The 25,773-nt window shown below is 41.2% G+C and overlaps 1 non-coding gene across 1 annotated transcript; it reads left to right on the forward strand.

Annotated features, from left to right (window-relative positions):
* Positions 1–16,893: 16,893 nt before the first annotated feature.
* Positions 16,894–17,002, forward strand: LOC141572524 (U6 spliceosomal RNA). The gene has a single exon (XR_012497849.1). It is a non-coding gene; the product is annotated as a U6 spliceosomal RNA (small nuclear RNA).
* The last annotated feature ends 8,771 nt before the right edge of the window (positions 17,003–25,773 follow it).

Genomic DNA, 25,773 nt, shown 5'->3' on the forward strand with positions numbered 1-25,773 from the left:
TAAGATGTCTGCCACCAGTACTGGGCCTGGGGTAGCTCTGAGTAATGCCAGGACACCCTGAGGCCTGCTTCCACCTGCTGCAACCCTTAAGATTCAGTTGCTGATAAAGCCTTTTGTTGTACTTGAGTTGAATGAGGCAGGATCTCAGGGAGTCACTACAATGGGAAGAGTTGTGGTTACCAGGTTAATGTAAATTCTGATTTGGTGCCAGTGCTGAGCCTGGGGTGACTCAGCAAAAGTCTCAGAGCACACCGAGGCCAGTCGCCACCTGCCTGGGACCTGCAGATCCTGATAGTTTTCCAAGAAAGAGTGCAATGTGGGCATGGCTAGCTGCTCTGAGGAAAATGCCTCTGGCATTGGGGGAGAGCTGGGAGGTGTGGGGCCCCAGTGAGTCAGCAGGGTGGGACAGCTCAGCTCACCAGGCCAATCAGATTCAGATTTGTCCTGTGGGGGCCAGCTCAACAAAGGAAAGATGGCGTCTTCCTGCTGACTCCACAGGAAGAGGCCCCTCACAGGGAAAAACGGCAACTGTCCTGCAGCCACACACCTCAGTCTGCCCCCTGTATGCCTCCAGCATCCCACCCACCAAGTCAACATCCTTCTGTTGCAGCCCAAGGTGAGTGCCTGTGAGTGAGTGAGTCTTTACTGGCCATTTAATAGGATGTCTGGATTTCCCAAAGCCTTCCATCCCACCAGGACAGTCAGAATCCCCATTGTTTTTTCACAGCCAGATGTTGAGGGGCTCCTCTTCCTGGCATCAATACTCCAGGCTGAAGAGACTAGTTTGCAGCTAGGATCTCTTGCTCCTCTGTGGGGAACCTCCACTGCAGAGATATTTCTCCTGGTTCTCAACTGCCACCCAGAGGTTTGGAGTCTTTTCCATGTCTCCACCTCTCCTACCAGTCTCCACATGGCTTCTTTATATTTTTAGCTAAAGGATTTCTGTTCACCTAGACTTCAGATGTTTCTCTAGGTTGATTGTTCTATAATTTAGTTGTAATTTTAATGTGTTCATGGAAGGACACAGTCACAGTGTTTATCTACTCCACCATCTTGGATCTCTGGACTATTTTTTTTAAAGACTGGTTTATAGTCTGCCGTGGCTTCCACCACCTGCTGTCTAACACAAGGTTTTTAATTCAAAGAAGGCATGGAGGTGTGCAGGGCAAAAAATCTCACTGTTGATTTCCAGTTTCCCAATGTCACTTATTTGCAGTTAAAACCTGCAGTGATTCAGATTTGTTGTGATTCCAGTGATATCATGCCACTGCTGAGCAAGAACTGACTTTCCAAGTTCTGATTCTTTTTCTCTGCACATTCATATTAAACTGTCTTCTTTATCACTGCAGTCAAAGTGTAAAAAGGTACAGACGCTGCATCTGCAAACTGGTAGAGATGTGAAGTGGGGCAGAGACTGCCCTGAGTGCTCAGGAAAAGCATTCATTCACCCATTCACGTAGTCATTTATTGAATTTCTACTATGTGCTAGCTACAGTAATTAATTACTGGGGGTGAAAAAAAGATTGAGACATGATCCATAAGTCTAAAATGAGCCCACAGTCTAAACATGTTGATATTTCCCAGAAATCAGAAACTACGAATTTAGAGTCAAAAAGAAATCTAAAGATACTCCAGTCCACTTCTTAGGAAGCTGGTCATGTTCCAGTTAGTAAAATTGAACACGGTAGCTAGATAGTACATACATACAGATTTTTATCTGTTAAAAATTGATGCATCATTATGTATATATATATATTTTTTTAGTGTGTTTTTCCAGGACCCATCAGCTCCAAGTCAAGTAGTTGTTTCAGTCTAGTTGTGGAAGGCGCAGCTCACAGTGGCCCGTGTGGGGATTGAACCGACAACCTTGGTGTTAAATGCACTACGCTCTAACCAACTGAGCAAACCGGCCGCCCCCAGTATGTATATCTTGATAAATTACAAATTATCCTTTCTAAAAATTCTTGTATACTTTTTCTCTATTTCTAGTGGCATGTGATTTTCTTTTTTCTCCTTAAGAGGGGAACATTAATTTATTTGAGTAGGTAGAAAACTGCAAAAAAAAACACACAAAAAAGAGCAGGAATGCTCTCTGATTTAAAGAACACTGGTCCAATTAGAAAAGCCATTCTTTAGACTATTGGAGAAATTTAAATATAGGCTGCATATTATGTAGTAGCATTGTGTTTGTGTTAACTTTCCTGATGTGATAATTGCACTATAGTTATGTGGCATGATGTCCTTGTTCTAGAAGTGCTCAAGTTTTTGTGAGTGAAGTGTCATGATGTCTGCAAGAAACACTTAAATGCTCAGCTGAGAAATAAAGAAAAATATTAGATAAATAGAAATAATTAAAATTACATATTATCTAGTATACATAAAATTACATCTATCTATATCTCTCTATCTCTGTCTCTATGTATCTATCATCTATCTATCTAGAGAGAGGGAGTGAGAGAAAGAGAAAGAGAGAAAGTGATAAAGCAAATATATATATACTGGTAACAACTGGTGAATCTAAATGGGCAACGTGTTTTTTTAAAAATATAATTTTTGGAACTTATTTGTAGTTCCAATTTTTTGCAAAAGTTTTAAAAATTAAAAATCAGAATTGGGTAGAATAAAAAGTTTAGGTCTCTGACATGATGAATCTATCCCATTAATGGAAATTTCTCCGAGTCTCTGGCACTACTTGGACCTTTCATTGTTGGACATGATGTGTTTCACCTCTAGCAAAAAAAAAAAAAAAACTAGGAGGATCTCACAGATTTGGGGTCCAGTGCCATTTCTTCGTTCTGACATGGTTTTGTTCATTGAGACACCTGATGCCCAGGCCACAATTTGAACTTTGGGGGTCCAGATGGCTGTGGCATTTTTTGAATCATTATACTTGTCATATCTATCATAAGTATTTTGATTCTATGATGCAGTTTTTTAAAAAATATACTACTATGAAAGAAAAGAGTCTATCAATTATAAGATGCCATCAACTCTGTGATGCATGGGGATATCGAAGATGTGAAAGTTTGAAAAACACGGCACCTTAGAATCGATGAGGCTTCGTATGGCACCAGGATTACTGGGCATTACAAGGCAAAGTGTGGATAAAGGGAGCGGACCAATGTGTATTACAGGGAGCCAGAACTCCTGGTGGCAGTGCTTAGGAACACCCCTCGGTAAAACTTAAAGAAACAGAGCATGTTCCTAAGAAGAGCTACCGTTATGAGTCTTCATTTGGCCACTCCTGTTCCTGCCAGTGTACTGAAAGTCAAGCACTTTGCATAGATGATCTCATTTTACCTTCATGGCAAACCTGTGGGAAATTTATTAGTATCCCCTCTTTGTAGACAGAGAAACCTGGGGGCTAGAGAGATTGAATACCTTGCCCAGTGTCACACAGGAAGGAGGAGGTGGAGCTGTGTCTCACAAACCAGCACACAACTGATGTCAAGTCTGCTCTTTAACCACTGTTCTCTATACGCTTTGCTCCAAGTGTTAAAAAAAAAAAAAAAGCATCGAGGATAAAGGCTATGCTTATATAAAAAATAAGAACACACACACAGAATGAAATTTGGAAATCTGGGCCATCTCATCAGTGAGGCTTTGTCAGATCATCCTTTATTAAAAAGCTACCTCCTTTCTGCCCGCCCCCCACACCCATTCCTCTTCCTCTACTTAATTTTTCTCTATAGCGCTTACCACCACCCACCTTGTTGCATATTTATTTGTTTAGTGACTGCACCTACAACAGTGTCTAACACATAGTAGGTACTAAATATTTGCTGTATGAAAGCGTGAGTGGGTTTAGTCTTGTGTTTGTCACTTATTAAGTGGTCAGTCTGATTCCAAAATGCTTGGTCTTAACCTTCCTCCAAACTGCCTGAGAGACTCCTGCTGTCTCATCTGTATCAGCCGGTCTCAGCTTCTTACCTATAGCTCTTTGTAATTGGAGACTATGTTTCTTTGCTTGCCATGTTTGTGCTTCTCTCCATTCTCATCAACTTAAAGTTAGGGTTTCTTTTTTGTCTCCAACAGCAATTCCCCGCCCTCCTCTCCTTTTTGGAAGCATTGTATAGATGAATGACTCTTTAGATTGGTTCCTTGGTTAACAGTGGGCAAAACAAAGGAGGAGAGAGGACACTAGGCCCTCTGGGTGCAGGCTATGTGCTGACCACGGCTGAGTGCTTTTACAGAGTGTCTCCAACTGGGACCTCAGCGCCAACCAGAACTCATCCTGTGTTCTCTAGTACTTCCCCTTTCCCAGCAAAGCTTTTCTCCCAAGTTATTTACCCCTCATTCTCCAAAGTTGTTCTGTATTCTACTATTCAGAGCATGTAGCCTACTCCCACCCCCAGCTTCCTGCCACCTAATTTAAGTACTGGTCTATCCACATCCTGCCCTGCCTCCTGCTGTCAGGTACAATGAAACAGAAGCCCCAGTTTCTACCCAAGGCCGGTGCTCTGCTTCTCTCCAGTCAACCCTCTGCCCCTTCACTGAGGTTTTGCTCTGCCAACTGTCTGTTCCTTCCCATTACCTCCACTGTTTGCCTTTCTGGTGTGTCATTTCCATCAGAATTAAAACCAACTGAAGTTTCTTTTATTTGAAAGGTAAAAACAAAACAAAACAAAAAATAAGAACAAAAGCTTCAGCATCACCTTCTAGCCAAGTTTCAAAATTTAAATATATATACAGAGGGTGCCAAAAAATGTATACATGTACACATTTTAAGGAAGGAAAAAACTGTATTAAAATTGTAATAATAGGGCCGGCCCAGTGGCTCAGGCGGTTAGAGCTCCATGCTCCTAACTCCAAAGGCTGCCGGTTCGATTCCCACATGGGCCAGTGGGCTCTCAACCACAAGGTTGCCAGTTCAATTCCTCGAGTCCTGCAAGGGATGGTGGGCTGCGCCCCCTGCAACTAAAATTGAACATGGCACCTTGAGCTGAGCTGCCGCTGAGATCCCGTGTGGCCCAGTTGTTTGGAGCGTGTCCTCTCAACCACAAGGTTGCTGGTTCGACTCCTGCAAGGGATGGTGGGCTGTGCCCCCTGCAACTAGCAACGGCAACTGGACCTGGAGCTGAGCTGCGCCCTCCACAACTAAGACTGAAAGAACAACAACTTGAAGCTGAACGGCACCCTCCACAACTAAGATTGAAAGGACAACAACTTGACTTGGAAAAAAGTACACACTGTTCCCCAATAAAATCCTGTTAAAAAAAAATTGTAATAATATATACCGATAACAAAAGATGAATACAAGTCATGTGTATACATTTTTTTGGCACCATATATATGTGATTTTGTACAAGTATGATTATATCATCATACAGTTCCTGAATACTTCATTTTGTAAAGAGGGTGTTATTTTTGCTAATAATAAATGGAGAGGCATCTACATTTCTTTCTTTTTTTTTTCCCTTCCCTCCCCCTTCTTCCGCCTCCTCCCTCCCCCTCACCCATCCCACCCGCCCCCACACCACTCCGGTTCAAGCCATTGTTTCTCAGTCTAGTTGTGTAGGACACAGCTCCCTGGCCCATGCTGGTATTATGAGCCTTCTATCCCCCTGGGCTGAGTTTGTCGGTAGCCAGTCGTTGGTCAGCCACACTCAGCAGCCCACTGCAGCTCGCGCCAATCTCCAGCTGCTCACACAGCCCAGATCCAGGGAGAGCCGTTGTTCACAATCTTAGCTGTAGAGAGCGCAGCTCACTGGGCCATGTGGGAATCGAACTGGCGACCTCAGTGTTAGGAGCACGGTGCTCCAACCACCTGAGCCACCAGCTGGACCTACATTTCTTTCTTATGTCATGTTTCTTAGCCTTTAATATCTGAGATGGAGCTTTGAGGTTTATTGCTCCAGGGAGGAAAGAGCTAACCATTTGCCTCTTCAGCAAGATGGTTGGTTTGGTGGAGTAGACGAATCCCACTGGTTCCCTGCCCGAAGTCTCGCCACCTCCAAAGCCACTGCCCCCACTGCAGAGCCAACTGGTTCTCTAAAGAACCAATCTGATCACCTTGCTTAAAACTTTTTTCAGTGAGTCATCATTGTCCTCAGAATAAATCCCAAACATCTTGATATCATTTATAAGATGCATCTTGATTGGGTTCTCCTCCCCCTCCTTCCTCTTGGGGCAGACTGTGTTATTGTTTCTAGCAATCTACTGCTCCTCCTTGGGGAAAAGATTATACTTTCCTGCCCCACTAACATCAAGCTTGACCACACGGCTTACTTTAGCCAATGAAATGTGAGCAGCAATGGCTCTTCAGGCAGAAGTTTAATAGCCAGCGGTTAGTTTACTTTCCCTCTCTCATAAGACCCGTAATGTTCCATATAGAGGTTATTCCAACCGTCCTCTGGAATGAACGTGAAATAAGCGGAACTCCCACTGATTCTGAATGGACATGCAACATTAGGGAGAAAGCAATCTTTGTTGTAAGCCACTGAGATTTGGGGGTCATTGTCACTGTAATATAGTCTATCCTGTCCTGACTGACACACCTTTGCAACCTTATCTCTTGCCATTTTCTTTTTCATCTCATACTCTAATCCCATGGCTTTCACACATTTTTGAATCTACCCACAGTAAGAGATTTATTTTCTAGCATAACCCGGTATTCACCTCACTGATATACATAGATGCATACATAAACAAAAGCTCTATGAAAAGATCCTTATTGCATGCAATTCATTCTGATACATTCTTTTCTTTCCATGTAAGTAAAAATGCTGGTCAGTACCAACTAAGTTGATTTCATGACTCATTAGTGAGTCACAACTATATTTGGAAAACATTGCTCTACCTATTGAAAAACTTGCACTTCCCTTTACACACTCCTAAATGTTCTTCAGGGCTCTGTTAAGAAGGCACCTATTTTAGGAAAACTCTTACTATTGTAGGGTGGCCTAAGCGGTCCCACAGCACCCACTTCACTGTTTTGTACTTGGTTCTTTTCTTTTTTCCCTCCTCCTCCCTCCCTTCCTTCCTTCTTTTCTTTCTTTCTTTAAATTGTAGTAAAAACAAAAACAAAAACAAAACAAAACTCAAAAAACTCATAACATAAAATTTTCCATCTTAACTATTTTTATGATATAGTTCAGTAGTAAGCATATTTATGTTGTTGAGAAATAGATCTCCAGAACTGTTTCGTCTTGCAAATCTAAAACTCTGTACCCACTGAACAATAACTCCCCTTTTCTCCTTCCCCCTAGCCCCTGACAACCACCAGTCTATTTTGTCTCTATGAATTTGACTATTCTAGGTAGCTCATATAAATAGACTCATACAGTATTTTTCTTTTTGTGACTGGCTTATTTCACTTAGCATAATGTCCTCAAGGTTCATCGATGTTGTAGCATGTAATAGAATTTCCTTCCTTTTAAAGGTTGAACAATATTCCATTGTATATACCATAGTTTTTTTATTCCTTCACCCTTTGATGAACACTTGGGTTGCTTCCAACTCTTGGTTATTTTGAATAGTACTGCTATGAATGTGGATGGGTGTGCAAATACCTCTTTGAGACGCTGCTTTCAATTCTTTTGGATATATATCCAGAAGTGGGTTTGCTGGATCATACGGTAATTCTATGTTTAATTATCTGAGGAACCTCCGGCTGTTTTCCGTGACGGCTGCATCTTTTTACATTCCCACCAACAGTGCACAGAGGTTCCAATCGCTCCACATTCTTGCCAACACGTGTTATACTATTTATTTTTTGTAGTAGCCATCCTAATGAGTGTGAGGTAATTTGACTCTTATCTTAGGTATATTCCTCAACTGACAAATACCGTCCTTGAGGACAAGAATAATTCTTATTCTTTGTGGTGTTTCCAGTCTTAATATCAAGTTTGACATTTAGTGTGTGCACAATAAAGATGTGTAGCATGAATGAAGGTGTTTCCCCGGTGGTAGTTTTAAAATTTGTCTGCAAGTCATTTGTCACTCTTTCCTTCAAAAGATAGTGACTGATTACCCTAATTTTGAATGTGGTTCAGGCTTACCAACCTTCTTCTAATGAATAGAATGTGGGAAAAGTTATGCTGTGTGACTTCTGAGGCTGGGTCATAAAAAAGGTTACGGCTTCTATGTGGCTCTCTGTCTTGCATCACTCACTGTAGGGAAAGCCAGCTGTTATGTTGTGAGGACCCTGAGACAGGCCTAAGCAGTAGCCCATTCATGACTTCTTTCTTGTCACTCTTTGCAATGGGGAGTCTGTGGGTTATTTGCTTGCCACGTGAGACCTCTCCCTTCCCATTATGTGTAGAAGAACTGAGGCCTCCCACCAACAGCCGCGGCAAGCCATCTTAGAAGCAGACCCTCCAGCCCAGGTCAAGCCGTCAGATGACTGCAGCCCCAGCCAATATTTGTCTGCAAGCCCATAAGCAATCTTGAGCCAGAACGGCCCAGCTCTCAACTTTCTGACTCAGACAAACTTTGAGAAATAATATCTAGTGTTGTTTTAAGCCACTCAGTTGTGAGGTAATTTGTTACACAGCAATGGATAACTAACACACTCCTACTTTACAGATAATCGAATTGATGCTTGCAGAAATAAAATAAGCTGTTCTGAATCACAAAGCTAATAAGTGGAAGCACTAAATCTCAAGTGCACAGCTCTAAACTCCTAGACTGCATGACCTTGGCAGTGTAATCTCTGGCTCTGGGGGAACGTGTCGTGGCCCGCACTAGGAGAGTCCTTCTGGGATGGCATCATGTAGCAGTGCCACAGCACTGCTAGTCTGGGGTTCACATCTTGGGCTGGGCCTTGGGTCTGCTCCTCATTACTAATATTCAAAGAGTTAGAAAGAAGAGTAATTAGAAATTTTATCTAAACAGCAACAGCAACAACTAAACCCCTTGCTTCCTTTTTTGGCCTTTTCTTCTTGGTTCTTATCTTACTTCCTTGCTTCTCTGGAATCATTGTTACTCCAGTCAGTTATTTGACAACAAACCTTTCTTACTCCTGGCTGGAGCATGCCAGTGGTTCTGTAGAACAATTAAGCTTCATTTCATGGCGAGCTAATTTTATGACAACTTTCCGCAGTGGTGAACCATCATCTATTCGTACAGGATCAGAGTGCTCGGGCTGCTTGCCTGAGGTTTGGAAGCCATTCCTGACAAGTGCTCCTTTTGTCTTCGTGCACCAGTGTCTAGATCTCCCTGCTCCTTCTGTCTTCACTGAGGCTGGGGCACAGCATTTACATCCCTTCCCTCTCCCTTCTCATTGCTTTTCCTCCTTATTTCCGTGGTTCACTGACTAGCTCCTATTTCAGGCACCATTGTGTTCTTGGAAAGTCAGCCTCTTGTCCCCCAAAGACTAGTTCACTTATCTGTATAACAGATATTAGAATACCTATCTCGCAAGGTTGCTCTGAAGGTTAAATGATAGGACATAGGAAAAGCTGCGAGCATGGTGTCTGGCTCAGGGTCAGTATTCATAAATGAGAGCTTTTATCATGGTAGTGTTGCTTCCCCCTCCACTATGAACTCTGTTGATAATGATAACGGGAAAGGAGCTTTCCATAATTCTCTTAGTCCGTTATGGGAGATCCTACTCCATTTGTCATGTGGTTTAAAATTGTTTCTTCTTTTTTCTTTTTCTTTATCACTGTAGTAGCTGTTGCATTTTGACCTGCCAGTTGGGATTCAGCTTGCTCTTCTGCTCTTCTCTCAAGCCATTCGGTACCCCCCCCCCTCACCTTTTGGTTTTGTCTGTCCTCTTGTCTGGGTTTTCATTGCCCTCCCCAAGGGCCGTGAACCCCTCTGCCATCTGCCCTCACCTAGTCCAGCTGTTTTTAGGTCATCTAATCCTTTTACATTATTCCCTTACTAGGTAACCAACAAATGGCTGTATTTTCCAAGTAACTCCCACAGATGCCTCCTCAGTCTGTGAAAAATACTTGACATTGATATTTTAATACCACTCTGGCTCCTGCAGATGCCATCCTCTAACTCCTAACCCCCGCTCCCCTTTGGGAAGAAAGGGGATGTCTCTCACCAGCTCATTAAGGGTCACACCCTCCTGAAACACAGCACCTGCAGTCTTGTGCAATGATAATGAGAGAATTTCAAAGTTCTGAGCTATCCTAGTTTTTCATTACAGAGGCAAGAAGCCCCTAGAAGTCTCCAGGGGCAGCCTGAAGGACACATCTGACCCATTCTGAATTTTATCACTAGTTTGAAAATTACCTGGGGACTATTCCCATCTATTCACTTGATTGGAGGAATTTATTCATGATCTGCCAACATTTCAGACTGACTTCAGGAATACTTTTTTGCCCTTTTCAATATCTATAGGATTAGAAATTAAAGATGACATTCTAGAGGACAAAATATTAATCTACTCTACCATCCACCTTCCCTAAATTATAGTTGAGAGACCTTTAAGCAAACAAAAAAATCCCAGATGGAAATATGGAACTAAAAGAAGGTGACTCTCTGTTTTTGGCAGAACTTTGCTCTAAGTGCTCCAATAACCCAATGACCATCGGCTGCATTGGCGTTTTAAAGGGACCAGAGTGAATGATCGGGCATAGGACAAGGGGCAGGGATGCAAGGCTCTTATTGTCATAGAAGAACAGCTGAACAGGGCTAGACCTCCTTCATTTCCTGTCTCTGCCCTAAACTAGTTGTTTGATGTTGGGCAAGTTACTGAACTGAACTAAGCTTTAGATTCTCCCTTTGATAAGATGTGCTCATTCCTCCTTCACTGGGCTGTTCAGTTGTGTCAATGTAAGAAACATCTAATTCTATAGAGGCTTTTTGTAAGGGTTTATTTGAACCAAAACTGACGACATATGCCAGGGAGCAAGATTTCAAATGCTCTGGAGAATAAGCGTTTTGCAGTTTCTTTTACGCTTTTGGAATTAAGGATGGTACATAAGGAAGATTACACGAAGTGGGAGAAAGCAAGGAAGGGATTAGATTATAGGATAGTTAAGATTATGTGCTCTCTTAAGGGTGGTCCACTTTAGAAGGAGGGGTCTGGAGAGAGGTATTTCAAAGGTGTGTTAACCTAGATGCACAGAAACAATGGACAGGGCTCGTTTAGGGCAAAGATAAGCCTTTTACTAAAGAAGTTGTATGTCTGGGGCGTGACTACCCACCATGACCTGCCCAGTTAGGAATTTATGATCAGATCACCCTGTAAGGTTACTTTCCATAGAACCCCTTTAGCATCCACAGTTGGAATGATGTCACATACAGGGAGCACCTGGGACCAAGTAGGTGCCCAGAGAACAGGGTAAGGGTAGGAAAATTCCGAAGGACAGGAAATGTTCTCCTTTTGAGTTGCCTGGGTTTTTCTGGTCATGGATGAACTGTGCTTTTCTGATCACTCTTGAGCTGGGATAAACAGTGAATTTCAGACAAGGTTATATGAGTCTGCAGGGCAAAGCCAAACAAAGCCCACTTTACTGCCTATTTTATAGCCTGTGACTTTTAATGGCTCCTGTAGTTGACAACCTTTCTCCCTGAAGCCAAAGCCAACTTGTTATCCTCCAGTTTATTTTGCATTTAAATAGCACTTTGCATTTCCAAGGTGCTTAACAATCATTAATTCATTCTTTTTCTCTCTTGGTCCTACTTTTTTCTTCTGTTTATTTATTTCTTTACTTATATTTGCGGAGTGGGGAGCTGGTTAAACTTGGAGTCTGCCCAAGGTCACATAGACCTGCTCAGGGAGTTGTGATCCTGTTGCTTTTCACACCCCGGTTCTGTGCCAAGTTTACTGTAGCATGCTACTTCTCACTGCTCAGGGGTTATGAAGGAGATCAAAGGACTGTTGAGTCTTTGGGAAAGGATTCCCAAAGTAAGTCTCTGCTAGAATTACTCTTTCTTCATTTTGGGAAATTTTGAGGAAAATGTTCATATTCTGGCCTCCAAACCTTAGGGGTTTGAGCCGCCATATTGATTCTAAGCAGAATTATTGCAAGCAGTCAAGGTCTGATGTCAGTTTGAGTTAATCTGGCCACGGTTTAGATGTTGACTCAGCCATTGGGGCAAAATAGCTGGATCCGATTTTTCCCTTCTCTCACAGAAAGAATCCATCTCATAAGAAAATCACTTTGTCACTCTGAAGTCAGAAATAATCCACCCATAGCTCCCCAAATTCATGTCCTCTCTAGCACCCATCCCTTTCTTTTAGATCTGTATCCTTTCTATTTCCCAGTTTTTCTCCCCCTCACCCCACCAATGTCAAGGTTTTGCTCTTGACTTAAGAAAAAATTTAATATTCATATCACAATCAAATTATTTTCCATGAACAGTCAGTTCAGAGGCTCATTTATAGCTTCATCCACATACCGTTACTACGAAAAAACATTTTAAGTATCTTTCCGTAGTTTCTGCTGTTCAGTTTTGTTGAGTAGTTAAGTTTTTCCTCTTAAACCATTTGATCTTCTTGCATATTCTTGCTTTTTTCCTTTACCCAAAAAGCCTACTTTCGAAACCTACTATTGCCATTTTAATAGCGTGTGTTTACAGAGTACTGCATCTTATTTCCTACGACAATCTGCTGCTTATGGGGAGGGAGACAGACGGAATCTGAGCTAGTCCTTGTCCTCCAGGCAAACCTGTCAACATAAATACCTAAGACAAGGGAATGAGGGGCTGTGGATGCTCCTTGAGTGTAGAATTGTGTCTCAGCCTTGCCTTTGTCACTGCCATGTTCCTATGGTGGCTTGCTAAGGTCCAGTGTCTCTTTTTCCATTGGTGTTTCCATTTTCTGGAGATTATCTAGCATTGGTTAGGAGAATTGATCAACATCTTTCACCAAAATCTTCAGGGTCTTTGAACTGTTGCTTGGGTCTTATTTATTTTTCTCTCTGAAGACCGGTTTCCTTTAAGCTACTCAAGAGGAAACTGCAAGGACAAAGGTTGGTGTTCAGAGAATGATAGGTGAATGGTTGGTAGCAAAATAGGTTGGAGAGTTAAATGTAATTCTTTCTTTTTGCAAAAGCACAGGGACACAGTCACATTATCCCTGAAAAGGGGATTAAATGGGAGGTCATTACTGCCAGAATACCCAGTATTTCTATGAGATTTAAAAAGATTTGAGAATGAAAAAAAATTGGCTTACAAATTTGCATGCATTGTATAAAGATAACTTTCAGGTAGACAAAATGAACTCAAGAAAGGGGGTAAGGCATTCAGATGAACAATTCATAAACTGATAAACATTTATCAAGCAGCTACTATGAATCCAGCACTGGGAATACTGAGGTAGATAAAACAGAATTCCTGCCCTCACGTTCTCTAAGTGATTATAGGATGACATGAAATTTATGATTGGAATATGGACAAAGCACAGAATAACTCTATCCAGAAAGGAAGAACCATGTAGTTAAAGTGCCCAGGGGGATGGTAATTCTGAACTAGGTCTTAAAGGATAGATAGGAAGTCACCAGTTGGGCAAAACAGGACATTATAGGCACAGAATTTCAAGCAGTGCTTAGGGGACTCTATGACTGGATTGCGTGATGGAAAGGGGGAGATGAGAATAAAGCCATACTAAGATATTTGGACTTGATTCCTTTAGGTGAAGGAGAATTAATGAAGGGTTTTAAGTGATATGATCAAAATTGCTTTGCTTTAGTTTATGAAGTAGTTCCGTCCCAATACTTGAAATACAACCCATTTATAGTTTTTGTCTAGTAACTCCTCATTCCACTTTGTATAATGATGGGTCTGTTATTAACAGTATATTTGAGTATTTCTGTATATGTACATACGCATACTAGTTTTATTATTCATGGGCTGATAAGCACTTTGGAACTTTCCTCAGCTTTGCTGGGGCATTTGGTTAATTCTTGGCATCATATAAAGGTGAACCTCGAAAATAAGTGTATAAGATAGACACAAAGGGACAAGTATTGCATGATTCCAGCGATATGAGGTACCTAGAATAGGCAAATTCCCAGAGACAGAAAGTAGAATAGAGATCCGCAGGGGCTGGGAGGACGGGAGAATGAGGAGTTTTTGCTTAATGGGTATACAGTTTCTGCTCAGAATGATGAAAGGGCTTTGGAAATAGTGTTGACAGTTGCACAACATTGTGAATGTAAATGCCATTGAATGATACACTTAAAAACGGTTAAAATGACAAATTTTGTTATGTAGTAGGTAGTCCCTCCTTATCAACAGTTTCACATTCCACGGTTTTCAATTACCCGTGATCAACAGTAGTCCAAAATATTAAATGGAAAATTCCAGAAATAAACAATTCGTAAGTTTGAAATTGCACACTGTTCTGTGATGAAATCTTGTGCCATCCTGCTCCACCCCAACCGGGAAGTCTATCATCCCTTTGCCCAGCATCTCTCTATACTGTACACTCTCCCCACCTGTTAGTCACTCGGCAGTTGTCTTGGTTAGCAGATTCACTGTCACTATTGCAGTGCTTGTGTTCAAGTAACCCTTATTGTACTTAATAATGGCGTAAAGTGTGAGAGTGGGGATACTGGCAATTCAGATATGCCAAAGAGAAGCCATAAAGTACTTTCTTTAAGGGAAAAGGTATGTATGTATAGGAAAATAACATAATATAATTAGGGTTCTGTACTATCCATGGTTTCAGGCATCTGCTGGGGGGCTTCAAATTGTGGTTATTCTGGATTAAGGTGGGACCTAAATATGATCACTGCTGTCCTTATAGGAAAAGACAGAGAGACACGTGGAGAGAATACCAGGTGAAGTCGGAGACAGAGAGGAATGCCAAGGGATGGCAGCTTTGCCAGCAGGCACCAGAAGCTCCAAGAGGCATGGCACAGATTTTCCTCAGGCTTCCACAAGGAACCAACTGTGCCAACATCTTGAGTTTGGATTTCTAGCCTCCAGAACTGTGAGAGAATAAATTTCTGTTGTTTGAAGCCAACCAACTTGTGGTATTTTGTTGTGGCAGCCCTAGGAGACTGGTACAGGTGACCTAGCTCTGAATCCTAGCTCTGACACTTCTAATTTTTGTGAATTTAAGAAACTAACAACTTTTCTGAGCCCCAGTTTCCTCATCTGTGAAAATGAGATAACGATACATGCTTTGTTGGGTTATTGGGAAGCTCAAATGAGATGCAAGAGTAAACTCTCATTGTAGTGCCTGGTGTGTAGTAATCGCTCAATCAATGTGAGTTATTAATTACAATTTTATTAATAAGTAGCAACACTGGGAAATGAGAACTGACTCTCGGGAGAGGCTGGTTTGGCAGCCCCTATGGCAACAGGATTTGTTTGAAAATCAAAAGGATTTACTTCAAAGAAAATTTACTTTCCCATTCTCATCACAGAAAAATTAGGGAAATGTGTGTTATTTGAGCTGGCATCATTGAAATGGATATGAAAGTTGAATGATTTGTTTCTCAGGCACTGAGAGGCTTAGAGAGATTGACAAGCTCAACGTCTTCCTTCTAACCATCTCCCTGTCTTGCTGATACACCCCCCTATACACCCACGCATGCTGTCGTATTGCGAAGGGAGCTGTGTTCTTACAAGTATGCTCTTTTTGCTGAGTGACACAGGGGAAGGTACGCAGTCGCACAGGTGTGAGCTGACTGTCCAGGCCCTCGACACAAACTACAGACCCTGCTGCGAAGACTGGCAAAGCCAGAATTGGTTGCTGTAAAATTAAAGAGGAGTGTATTTGATTTCATTTGGTGATAAATGGGGGAAAAATCCATTTTTCAAAGAGCAGTCTAATATTCTTGATGTACTATAAAATGGAACTAAATCCATTGGCCAGTGGGAGGTTTTGGGAATGGATAGGTAGGATAGCAATAACTGTTGTCTGGCCTCCGGTTAGATTCTCTGTGATCTCCACCAATACACTCATTGTCATCATCAGCATTAACACGCCCACCTCTTATATGTGCTGTGTTGGGCTGGTTCAGTGTATGAGCTCCCTTGTACTTGCTACAATTTACGGAGATGAAGCCACCGGTCTGTCTGGGGACAGCTTACTAGTGTTCTCTTTCATTATCGGGCTGTATGATTTACAAGAGATTTCCACACGGGTCATCCAACATGGTCCTCAAAATATCCCCGGAGCTGTGATAGGGCTGGCCTTGTCACCCCCACACTTCATGCAGGGCTCTGAGTTTTGGAGAGGTTAAATGACTTGCCAAGTTCAAAGTGCTAATCAGGGGTTGTCTAATAGTCCAGGAACCAGACAGACCTCCACAGTCAGAGTCCTGGAGGCCAGAAGGCAGGTAACAATAGCGTCTCCTGAAGGAGAGTTGAGAGATGGAGGCACCAGATACACTCCCTGGTGATGCACAGTGGAGGCTGAGATCTGGGCCCAGGGCAGGTAAAGGTGAGAGCTGGCGGGTTAGAGTGGCCACATAGGTAGGGGTGGTGTAGGGCAGAGGGCAGAACTGAAAAGGGAGTTTAGAAGGTAGTGTTAATTCCTGAATCCTGTTTGGAAACTACAGATCCGGGCTTTTGCCTTCCCCCAGCATGAATTGCCAGGGCATGTTGAATCCACCGCAAAGGGCTGACTGACAGTGACAAAGTCTGGGCCCTGAACCCTGGTCTTCTGGTAACTCATCAAGTTCTGCACATCTGACATCCTGCTGGGTTCCCTGCATAGGTCCATTGCCCTCTCCAGGACTTGTCCAGACTGAGATTCCCTACTACATCATTGAGCACGTCATTGGATATTGTGTACTGAAGTGCTTGCTAACTGTCCCACAGACACCACACCTTACACACCTGTGTTCTTTGTCTTCTCATTGCTCTTAGGATGAAACAAAGTCCTAACATTTTCATGAGGCCCCACTCTTTCACTCTGGCTGCCTCTGGCCATCCCATCCTCTCCCCTCCACTGCAGCCATCCTGGCTTTCTTTCAGTTCCTCTTGGCCTTGCTTACTCATCTTCCATCTCTCAGTTTAAAAGTTACTTGTGCAGGGCTCGCTTTGGCAGCACATATACTAAAAAACTGGACCAATACTGAGAAGATTATTCTGGTACCTGTGTGAGGATGACAAGCAAATTCGTGACGCATTCTATAAATACATAAATAAATAAAATAAAATAAAATAAAATAAAATAAAATAAAATAAAATAAAATAAAATAAAATAAAAGTTAGTTGTTCAGAGAAGCATTCCCCGCATCCCCATGTTAGGATGTCTGCCCTTTACTTTTTAAACACAATTGTGGTAAAATGTACATAACAAAATGTAGCATTTTAACTATTTTTAAATTAAATGTATTGGGGTAGCATTGGTTTGTAACCTTATATAAGTTTCAGGTATACAATTCTATAAAACATCATCTGTATAATGCCTTGTGTGCTCACCATCCAAAGTCTAGTCTCTTTCCATCATCATATAGTTGATCCCTTTTACTCTCCATCCTCCCGCTCCTCCCATTCCCATCTGGCAAACACCATTCTGTTGTCTGTCTGTGTATTTGTTTGTTTTTCTTGTTTGTTTGTTGTTTCCTATTTTATATCCCACATGTGAGTGAAATCATATGGCTCTTTTCCTTTTCTGTCTCCATTTTAACCGTTTTTAAGTGTACATTACGGCGATGTTAAGAATATTCATATTGTGCAGCCTGTCAACAGAACTCTTCTTATTTTGCAAAACTGAAACTCTGTACCCATTAAACAATAACTCCCCGCTTCTCTCTCTCCTTATCCCCTGGCAACCATGATTCTACTTTCTTTCTCTAAGACTTTGACTATTCTAAGTGTCTCATATAAGTAGCATCACACAGTATTTGTCTTTTTGTGACTGGTCTATTTCACTTAGCTTAAGATCCTCAAGGTTAATCTATATTATACATTGTGTCAGAATTTTCTTTCTTTTTAAGGCCGAATAATATTTCATTGTATGGATATAACACAGTTTGTTTTTCCATTCATCTGTGGATGGATGTGGGTTGCTTTTCCCTCTTGTCTATTGTAAATAATGTTGCTATGAACATGGGTGTACAAATATCTCTTCAAGACATCCTGCTTTCACTTCTTTTGGGTATATACCCAGAAGTGGGATTGCTCGATCATATGGTAATTCTGTTTAATTTTTTGAGGAACCTTCTTTCTGTGTTACACAGTGGCTGTACCATTTTACACACCCATCAAAAGATCACAAAGGTTCAACTTTTCCACACAGGATGTCTGTCTTTTCCTTTTAAAATTTCTGCACAGAGAGTATTCTGTTGCAGTTAAGTCCCCGGCACAGCTAGCTTTCTAATCAGAAATGCACTTAGTCAAGGCCAACCACCAATGTACAAGATCAACCACTGTTCTCTTCAGGGCCTCACATTTAGGTGCCCCTAACACTTTGCAGGGGCCCAGGACGAGGGTATACATGGAAGCCAAAGGACCATGTACCTAAATATTTGAAAGTTATAGATCATAACTAACAAACTGCTTATTTATAATTAATTTTGTATCCTCTACCTTGTGAAATATATCATCATTGTCAAACTTATAAACCTGTGTTTTTATATGAATAAAAGTTGGCAATATATCAAAGGCAACTGAATTCAATGATGATTGCTCATGTCAGTGTTTTACTGATGGGCTGGAGGTGTTTGGATCAGCAATCACACAAAGATGTATATAATTCATAAACGTTATGTTGTAGGGGTTCAGAGCAAGTCACCCTAAGATGTGCCTCTGTGGTATGCAGATTATTTTGAGCTAAAGGCAACTGAAACCCTGTGGGCTCAAGAGAATCTTTGGCTCCCTGTCTCCCTTCACTACTTAGAAGAATTTAAATTTAAATTTAAATTAGGGGTCTTTTGCATAATAAGAGTTATCACCAGAAATAACTTTTTATGACCTATTTATGTGGCAGGACAAACTGCTAATTACTGAACAGCTACTTTTCTTACCGTCCTGCAATGACCTTCCTCCCCTCTGAAGCCCCAACGTGTCTGAGCTCATCCTTAGCTCAGAATATCTTATACACCTCATTTTAACTTTCTGTCTCGGAACCCCTCATGCATGTGGAGTCTCTGACTCTCATGTGTATGTGGGATTCCTACACATACATATGTAATTAAATTTGGTTATTTTCTCTTGTTAATTTGTCTCATGTAGATTTAATTATTAGGCCCATTGAAAAAACATTGAAGGGTAGAGAGGAAGTTTCTTCCTGTCCCACAATGTATTGATTCTCTAATATTTATTTTTCTTGTGTTTCTTTCAGCAAAATCTCTGTTTTGTTATATTCATAATTTTTACACAATTTGTGTTTTATGGATGGTGATACTATTTTTAACATTTTGAGTGTATTTTCATCAAGAGCTAATGGAAACTCATGTTAAAAGCTGAAAATTTAAGATTATTTATACATTATCAAGTTTTCTCCCCCAAAATTAAAAATTATTAAAAACAAAAGGAAAAAATACAAATTATAAAGTGTCTAAAGTTTTAAAATCAAAAGTATTTAAGGAAACACACTAAAATTTTTTTTGTTGAAAATTTAATTACATCTCACTTAATGATTTTATAAAAGGAAAACTATTTGCAAGTCTTGTGTTTGATGTCCACCCAAGTTGCCAGTGTTGAGCATCTGTGTCACTGAATCCGTGTCATGGCACTTATCTTCTACAAATGAACATTTGTGTATTTAAGAGTAATGTCACTTGTTTAGTATTGGAGAATGTTCCTCAGTTGTCAAGAGCAACAGCTGGAAAAGCCACACAAATTTTTGAGTAGCTTTGGAACCACCAACTGGAACAGAGAGAGAGAGGATACGTCACTATGCACAAACCTATGGCATTTATGCAGCTTGAGAGGAAGTTTTTGACAAACAAATGGAATTACCTAGCAGAGAACTTTGAAGCAGAGTCTGTTGTTGATGCTGGCAGTACCTCAATCCACAGATCTCCACGGTGTTGGACAGTCACCTTTTGAGGGAATAGGGCAGCATAGCAGAGAGAAACTTCCGTAGGGAGTGAGTGGGGTCAGCCAGGAGGCTGTATGGGGTTGGGACAGTGACATGTCACCCACATTTTTGAGGCTGCTCCAGATAAGGGCTTATGCCACTGCCAATTGCTTTTCTAATTAGCATAGTGAATATTAGAAATGGTGTTGAGCTTGATGAATGCTACAAATGGGCTCCTGGTGAAACTGCACGTACTCAGCATTTGTATGTTGGTTAGAATATCTTAGAGACTCGTTAACCTGCAGGAACAGAGAGGAAGAATGTAGAGGCCTGTAGCAGGTACCTGTGGGCATGGCTCCTGAGTCTTGATTCCTAAACAGTCCTGTTCCCAGACACAGGTCTGGGGGACTTCTGACTGCTGCCTGACACCAGCTACAAGATGACAGTTGTTGAACTGTTCATTCATCTGAAAGGATAGAGAGCAGGGACCCTTTGGCCATACGGAAGGATTTCTAGAAAATGCCGTGTGCTTACTTGCTAATAAAAGTTTATGAAATGTCAGTATGTATCACTGAACTTGGTCTAAGACTGGCTTTCTCTATAATTTGGTGGTGAGATTGTAGGGACATCACTAACCTTTACATGATTCATAAACTGAGTTATATTTCACCAAATTTACTTCGGTCAGTTTTAAAACACCCTCAACTAGAGTAGCTTACTCTCGCCTTTGTAATGTTAGATAACATGAATGGTGTGTGTGTGTGTGTGTGTGTGTGTGTGTGTGTGTGTGTGTTATGGGGGATTTTATATGCAATGACCTTTTGCAACTACTTTGGGGTTTAAAAAATAATATTTGATGTATTAGAGTTAAAAGTTTAAGTTAAAAAAAAACTTAGTTTCCTTAAACATTTCACTTTGACTTATAAATCTTACTCTTGTAGCTACAACTACTGCAGATTTTTACACTTATAATAGACTTTTGTAAACTAGTTAATTATATTCCCTTAGACATTCTTAGTTACATGTACAAATTTAATATGTTCACTTTTCTTTTTAAGCGTATCAATGATCCGAACAACAAACCAAACCCTCCCAAGTGTTTAAATAGTTTTTATAATTCAAATAAATTAAACTTACAAATATAGTGAATCTGAATCTTTTTCTCTCAAAAGTTCTGCAACTGTTTATAAACAGTAATATTTAATTTAACAAATATTTGTTGAACACCTACTTTGGGCTCCTTGGGCTTGGTGCTTGAGCCTCATCTATGAACAAAACAAAGTTCTTGCTCCTGTTAAATTTACATTCTAGTTAGAGGAAAAGACAATAAATAATAAATATGGACATTAGGAAGTATGTTAGAAGGGGGTAAGTGTTTTGGAAAGAAGAAATGTTAGGGGGATCAGCATTGGGGTGGAGAGGGGGCAATTCTACTAAATTAAGTGGTTAGGCCTCACCAAGAAGGAGAAATTTGAGCAAAGACTCAAAGGGAGTGAGCAATCATAAGTCAAAATCAATTCCTCAATTATGCCTCTTAAATCAGAATTATGAGGCCAATCTACTAAATACTTCATTTGCCAGATTCTTTTAAATACCACGATATCTTCATGTATGGCCATATCATTTCTAAATTTAACATAAAAGTGTTAACACCACAGGTTTGATTTATTTCATTAATTCTACACCTTCCCAATGTTAAAAGACACTTACCCACTAAGGAAGAATGGATTTTCCCAAGCAAGTTGAAGGTGCTGTCTCAGTACATTGATGTTGCCTTGTAACCAGGGAGATATTTGGCTGAGACGAAAAGTTTGATTCTTGCCATTGAGGGGCTCAGGGAACCATTTTTATCATCATCATCACCTGGATTTCATACCTTGCTAAGGTGCTGTTTTCACAGACACGGTCTTTCAACTGAAATATTTATTGTCCAATTCTTCTGTCTGATTTAAATATGCAATGCTCATCTCAGCTTGAGGTTAATTTCTTCAATTAGGTAGGATTTTGCATTTCTCTGGCTCTCCTGCAACATCTTAATATCTTCCCACCTGACTCTGTGGTCATTTTTAAACATGGCTGCATATTCTTTGACACACCTTCCATCAAGACTCAAGGTTTATGTACCCTCTACTTGGATCTGAGCTGGCCTGGGGACTGCTCCAGCCAACAGAATACCATAGAAGTGGCATTATGTGACTTCCAAGGCTAAGTCATAGAAGCCCGTACAGGTTCCAGTTTGTTCACTGAACACTTACTTGCTCTTGGAAATCTAATTCACCATGCAGAGAGGTCTGATTACTCTGAGACCACCATTATGAGGAAGCACAAGGTACATGGAGAGGCCATGTGTAGGTGCTTCCGTCAACAGGTCCCAGCTGAGCCTTGAATCATTCGTCAAGGTGCCAAATATTTGAGCGGAGAAGCCTCCAGGAAATTCCAGCCCCTCATCATCTGAGTCTTTGTAACAGAGGCTCCAGAAACTGTGGAGCAGAGACAAGTCATTCTTTCTGTTTACTGTCTGAATTCCTGAGTCGAAATCCTTGAGCATGATAAAAATGGTTGTTGTTTTACTCCGATAAGTTTGGGAGGGTTGTCAGGCGTCAGTAGATAATTGGAATGGGCACCAAAGACACATTAATGACACATTAATGACATTCCATCAGATTTTTTCCTAAACCTTTTTGAACGGGTATTACATGGATTGGTTTCTATTACAGATGTGAAGATGACATGTGATTGGATTCTGTACACTTCTCATGGTTTTTGCTTCATTCTTCAGTTACAATACCATTCATGACTGTAAAGATCACTGTTGCAACTTGTCAATTTTGTAATCAGTTGCTTAATGTCTATTTTCCCTTACCATCATATGCTTTGCATGAGGGCAGGGGTTATATCTATCTTATTCCCAAGCATGTAGCACAGGAGTTGGCAAACATTTTTAGTAATGGGCCAGGTAGTGCATATTTTAGATTTTGCTGACCATACTGTCTTTGTCACAATTGCTTACGTCTGCTGCTGTAGCACAAAAGAACACAGAGACAAATGAATATGATTGTGTTCCAATAATACTTTATTTATAAATAATGAAGTTTTAATTGCATGTAACTTTCCTGTGTCATGAAATACTGTTTTTCTTTTTCTTTTTTTTTTTTTTTAACCATTCAAAAATATGTATTTGTTTCCTAGGGCTGCCATAACAAATTGCTATAATTGGTGGCTTAAATCAACAGACCTTATTTTCTCACAGTTCAGGAGTCTGCAAGTTTGAAATCAAGATGTTGGCAGGGCAATAGTCCCTTTGAAGGCTCTAGGGAAGAATCCTTCCTTGCCCTTTGCTGGCTTCTGCTGGCTCCTAGAAATCCGTGATTTCTCGGTGTATAGCTGCATCACTCCAATCTCTGTACCTGCCTTCGTGTGGCCTCCCTGTGTGTCCCTGGGTCTTCTTTTTAAAACGACACCAGTCATTGGATTTAAGACTCATAGTAGGATTTTATATCAACACCCTTACATCTGCAAAGACCCTATTTCCAAAAAAGGTCACAATTAGAAATTCCTGGTGAACATGAATTTTAGGGGCACTCTATTCAACCCAGTGCAAAACGTAAAAACCATTCTTAGCTTTTGGCTGTACAACAACAGCTGGCATAGTTTGCTGATTCCTGATCTAGCCACTGTCTAGAGGCTAGACCATAGTAAATGCTCTAAATCCTTGCTGAAGGAACAGAGAGCATGTCAAATAGCCCTGGAAACATAGTAGGGCCTTAAGAAATTGACACAAAAGACCTTACACATTTTCCATCCATACAAAATTAAGTAAGTATTGTAAAAAACTGCAGCGACACTTTGCAATATTATCTCATCTATTCCTTACATCAGCACTGTGAAGCAGATATTCTTATTCCTATTTGTAAGTTGAAATAGATTTAATAAGTTTAAATGACTTCCATAAGGTTAGTGGATGAAGTAGGACTTCAACCTATTACAAAGCAGCAAGGACTGTAGTGTGTTTAAGGAAGCTGGTGCTGTTATAAAGGAAATTAGTGAGTCATGGTGCTGGGAGGGGTGACGGGGTATTAGGAGTAGAGACATCACCTCATAAAGACATCAACTTACAAAGTTCAGAAAAACTTTGTGTGGTTATTGGATATGCAACAGATCACAAAACAGGGAAGTCACTGGCTGAGCTGGGGCTGTTGGAGGCACAGGTACATTGTGGGAGAAAGCCAGGGCTTGAAGAAGGACAAATGGGTTCTGTCTGGGAGTGAAGGAGGGAGGCTGAGTCACCCTCTAAACCTGGGCTTGAGGGTTCTGAACTTGAGTTATAGGGTACAGAGAAGATTTTAATGACTGAAGTGGATTAGAATATGCCACCCCTCAAAACGCCACTTTGGCATAAGGATTATTTTGAGCTGAAGACAATTGAGAAACAGCAGACAAAGGAAGAGCTCTCTGCCCTCTGCCATCTACCTAAAAGCAGGACATAAATTTCCTGTGAGAAAGGTGACCGCCTTGTACCAGGAAGGGGGAGCAGTCATATCACTGGAGAAGGGGTGTCAAGGCTGAGGTGAATTTATATAAACAGACCTTACTAAAATAACTCTTACCTTCCATTAGTTTCCTCCATATATTTCTTATTCACCTTCCCACAATTTATCACTACTAGAAGCCTAAATCCCTTTTCTTTGTCTAGTCAGTTCTCCACAATTCCTCATCCTTTGCTAAAGTGGAGTTTTGTTTTCTTTGAAGCCCCCATGTGCATAAAAATATTAACATCTATAAAAGTTGTGTGCCTTTTCTTCTGTTAATCTGTCATTTGTCAATTTAATTTGCAGGCCCCATACACTAAACCTAAGAAGGTAGAGGAAAAGTGTTTTCTTCCCATATATGACTTTTCCTTAATTTAAGATTTTAATTTAAATGGCCCACATTAATTGTTTTAAACTTTCTGATAGTCATCATTCTATGGAGAATTCCATGTGTGGAATTCTTAAGGAAGGACTGGAGATTCAATGAACTCTAGTGACTAAAATGGAGCCTGCAGACCCCGCGGTGTTAGCTGGCAGGTAGTGATTTAATTTTCAAAGGCTTTATCAGCAGGAGTCAAATGGACAGTAATCTAGGCTGCCTCTTGTGCGTTTTAGTGTATTCTTTATTGTTTGCAAACATTACAGTATTGACTAAGATCTTGCCTTACCTTGGCTTAGGGTGGTGTCAACAACCAATGGAACCTTGCCAAACTCGAGAGAATGTCAGGGGCTGGTTCCTCCCTCAGCGCTGGAGGCCACCTTGCTGGGCCTGCGGATGTTCAGGGGCAGGACTGCATCTTGTTTGTGAGAGTATCCCAGGCCCGAGCCCGGGGCTTAGCACACAGCGGGCTCCCTATTATGATCTGTAAGATCACAACTGCGCAAATTTGTCTTTGACTCCCTTCTACCTAGCAGCCCTCTCACACTCATTGGCCTCTCTCCTGCTGGAGCCCAAACCCTCGGAGGCCGTTTCTCTCTCAGGCCCTCAGGGCAGATACCATTCAGTCCCGCCTACCCCCTCCCCTCTAGTTAAAACTTCCACCATGGGGGGGCGGGGGGGCGGCTGCATTCAGCTAAGAGGATAGCAATCTGATTTTAAACTAAGTCACACTAAGCTTCATCCTTCTGGGGGAGTATTTGCATTTTACAAGAGAGGTTGGTGTTCCAAAATAGTCTGCTTGGTAGGCTGTGGGTAAGATCGACTATTGAGTATGAGGAACTTCCTGGTATATCTTATCTAACCCAGGCTCTTGGGGTTATAAACAATCGTCTAGCTGTACTCAAAACATTGGTGGTGGTAGTCCAGGACCTGGAAGTTTATTGGAAATATGGACTTTCCGCCAACCTCAGGCTCCTGGAGCAGGAGCAAGTGGATCAGAATTCTCATTTATATTGTTGTTTGCGAAACAGTGC

The sequence above is a fragment of the Rhinolophus sinicus genome, chromosome 14, assembly GCF_057876585.1.
Source record: "Rhinolophus sinicus isolate RSI-liver-muscle chromosome 14, RSI-T2T, whole genome shotgun sequence".
Taxonomy (NCBI): Eukaryota; Metazoa; Chordata; class Mammalia; order Chiroptera; family Rhinolophidae; genus Rhinolophus; species Rhinolophus sinicus.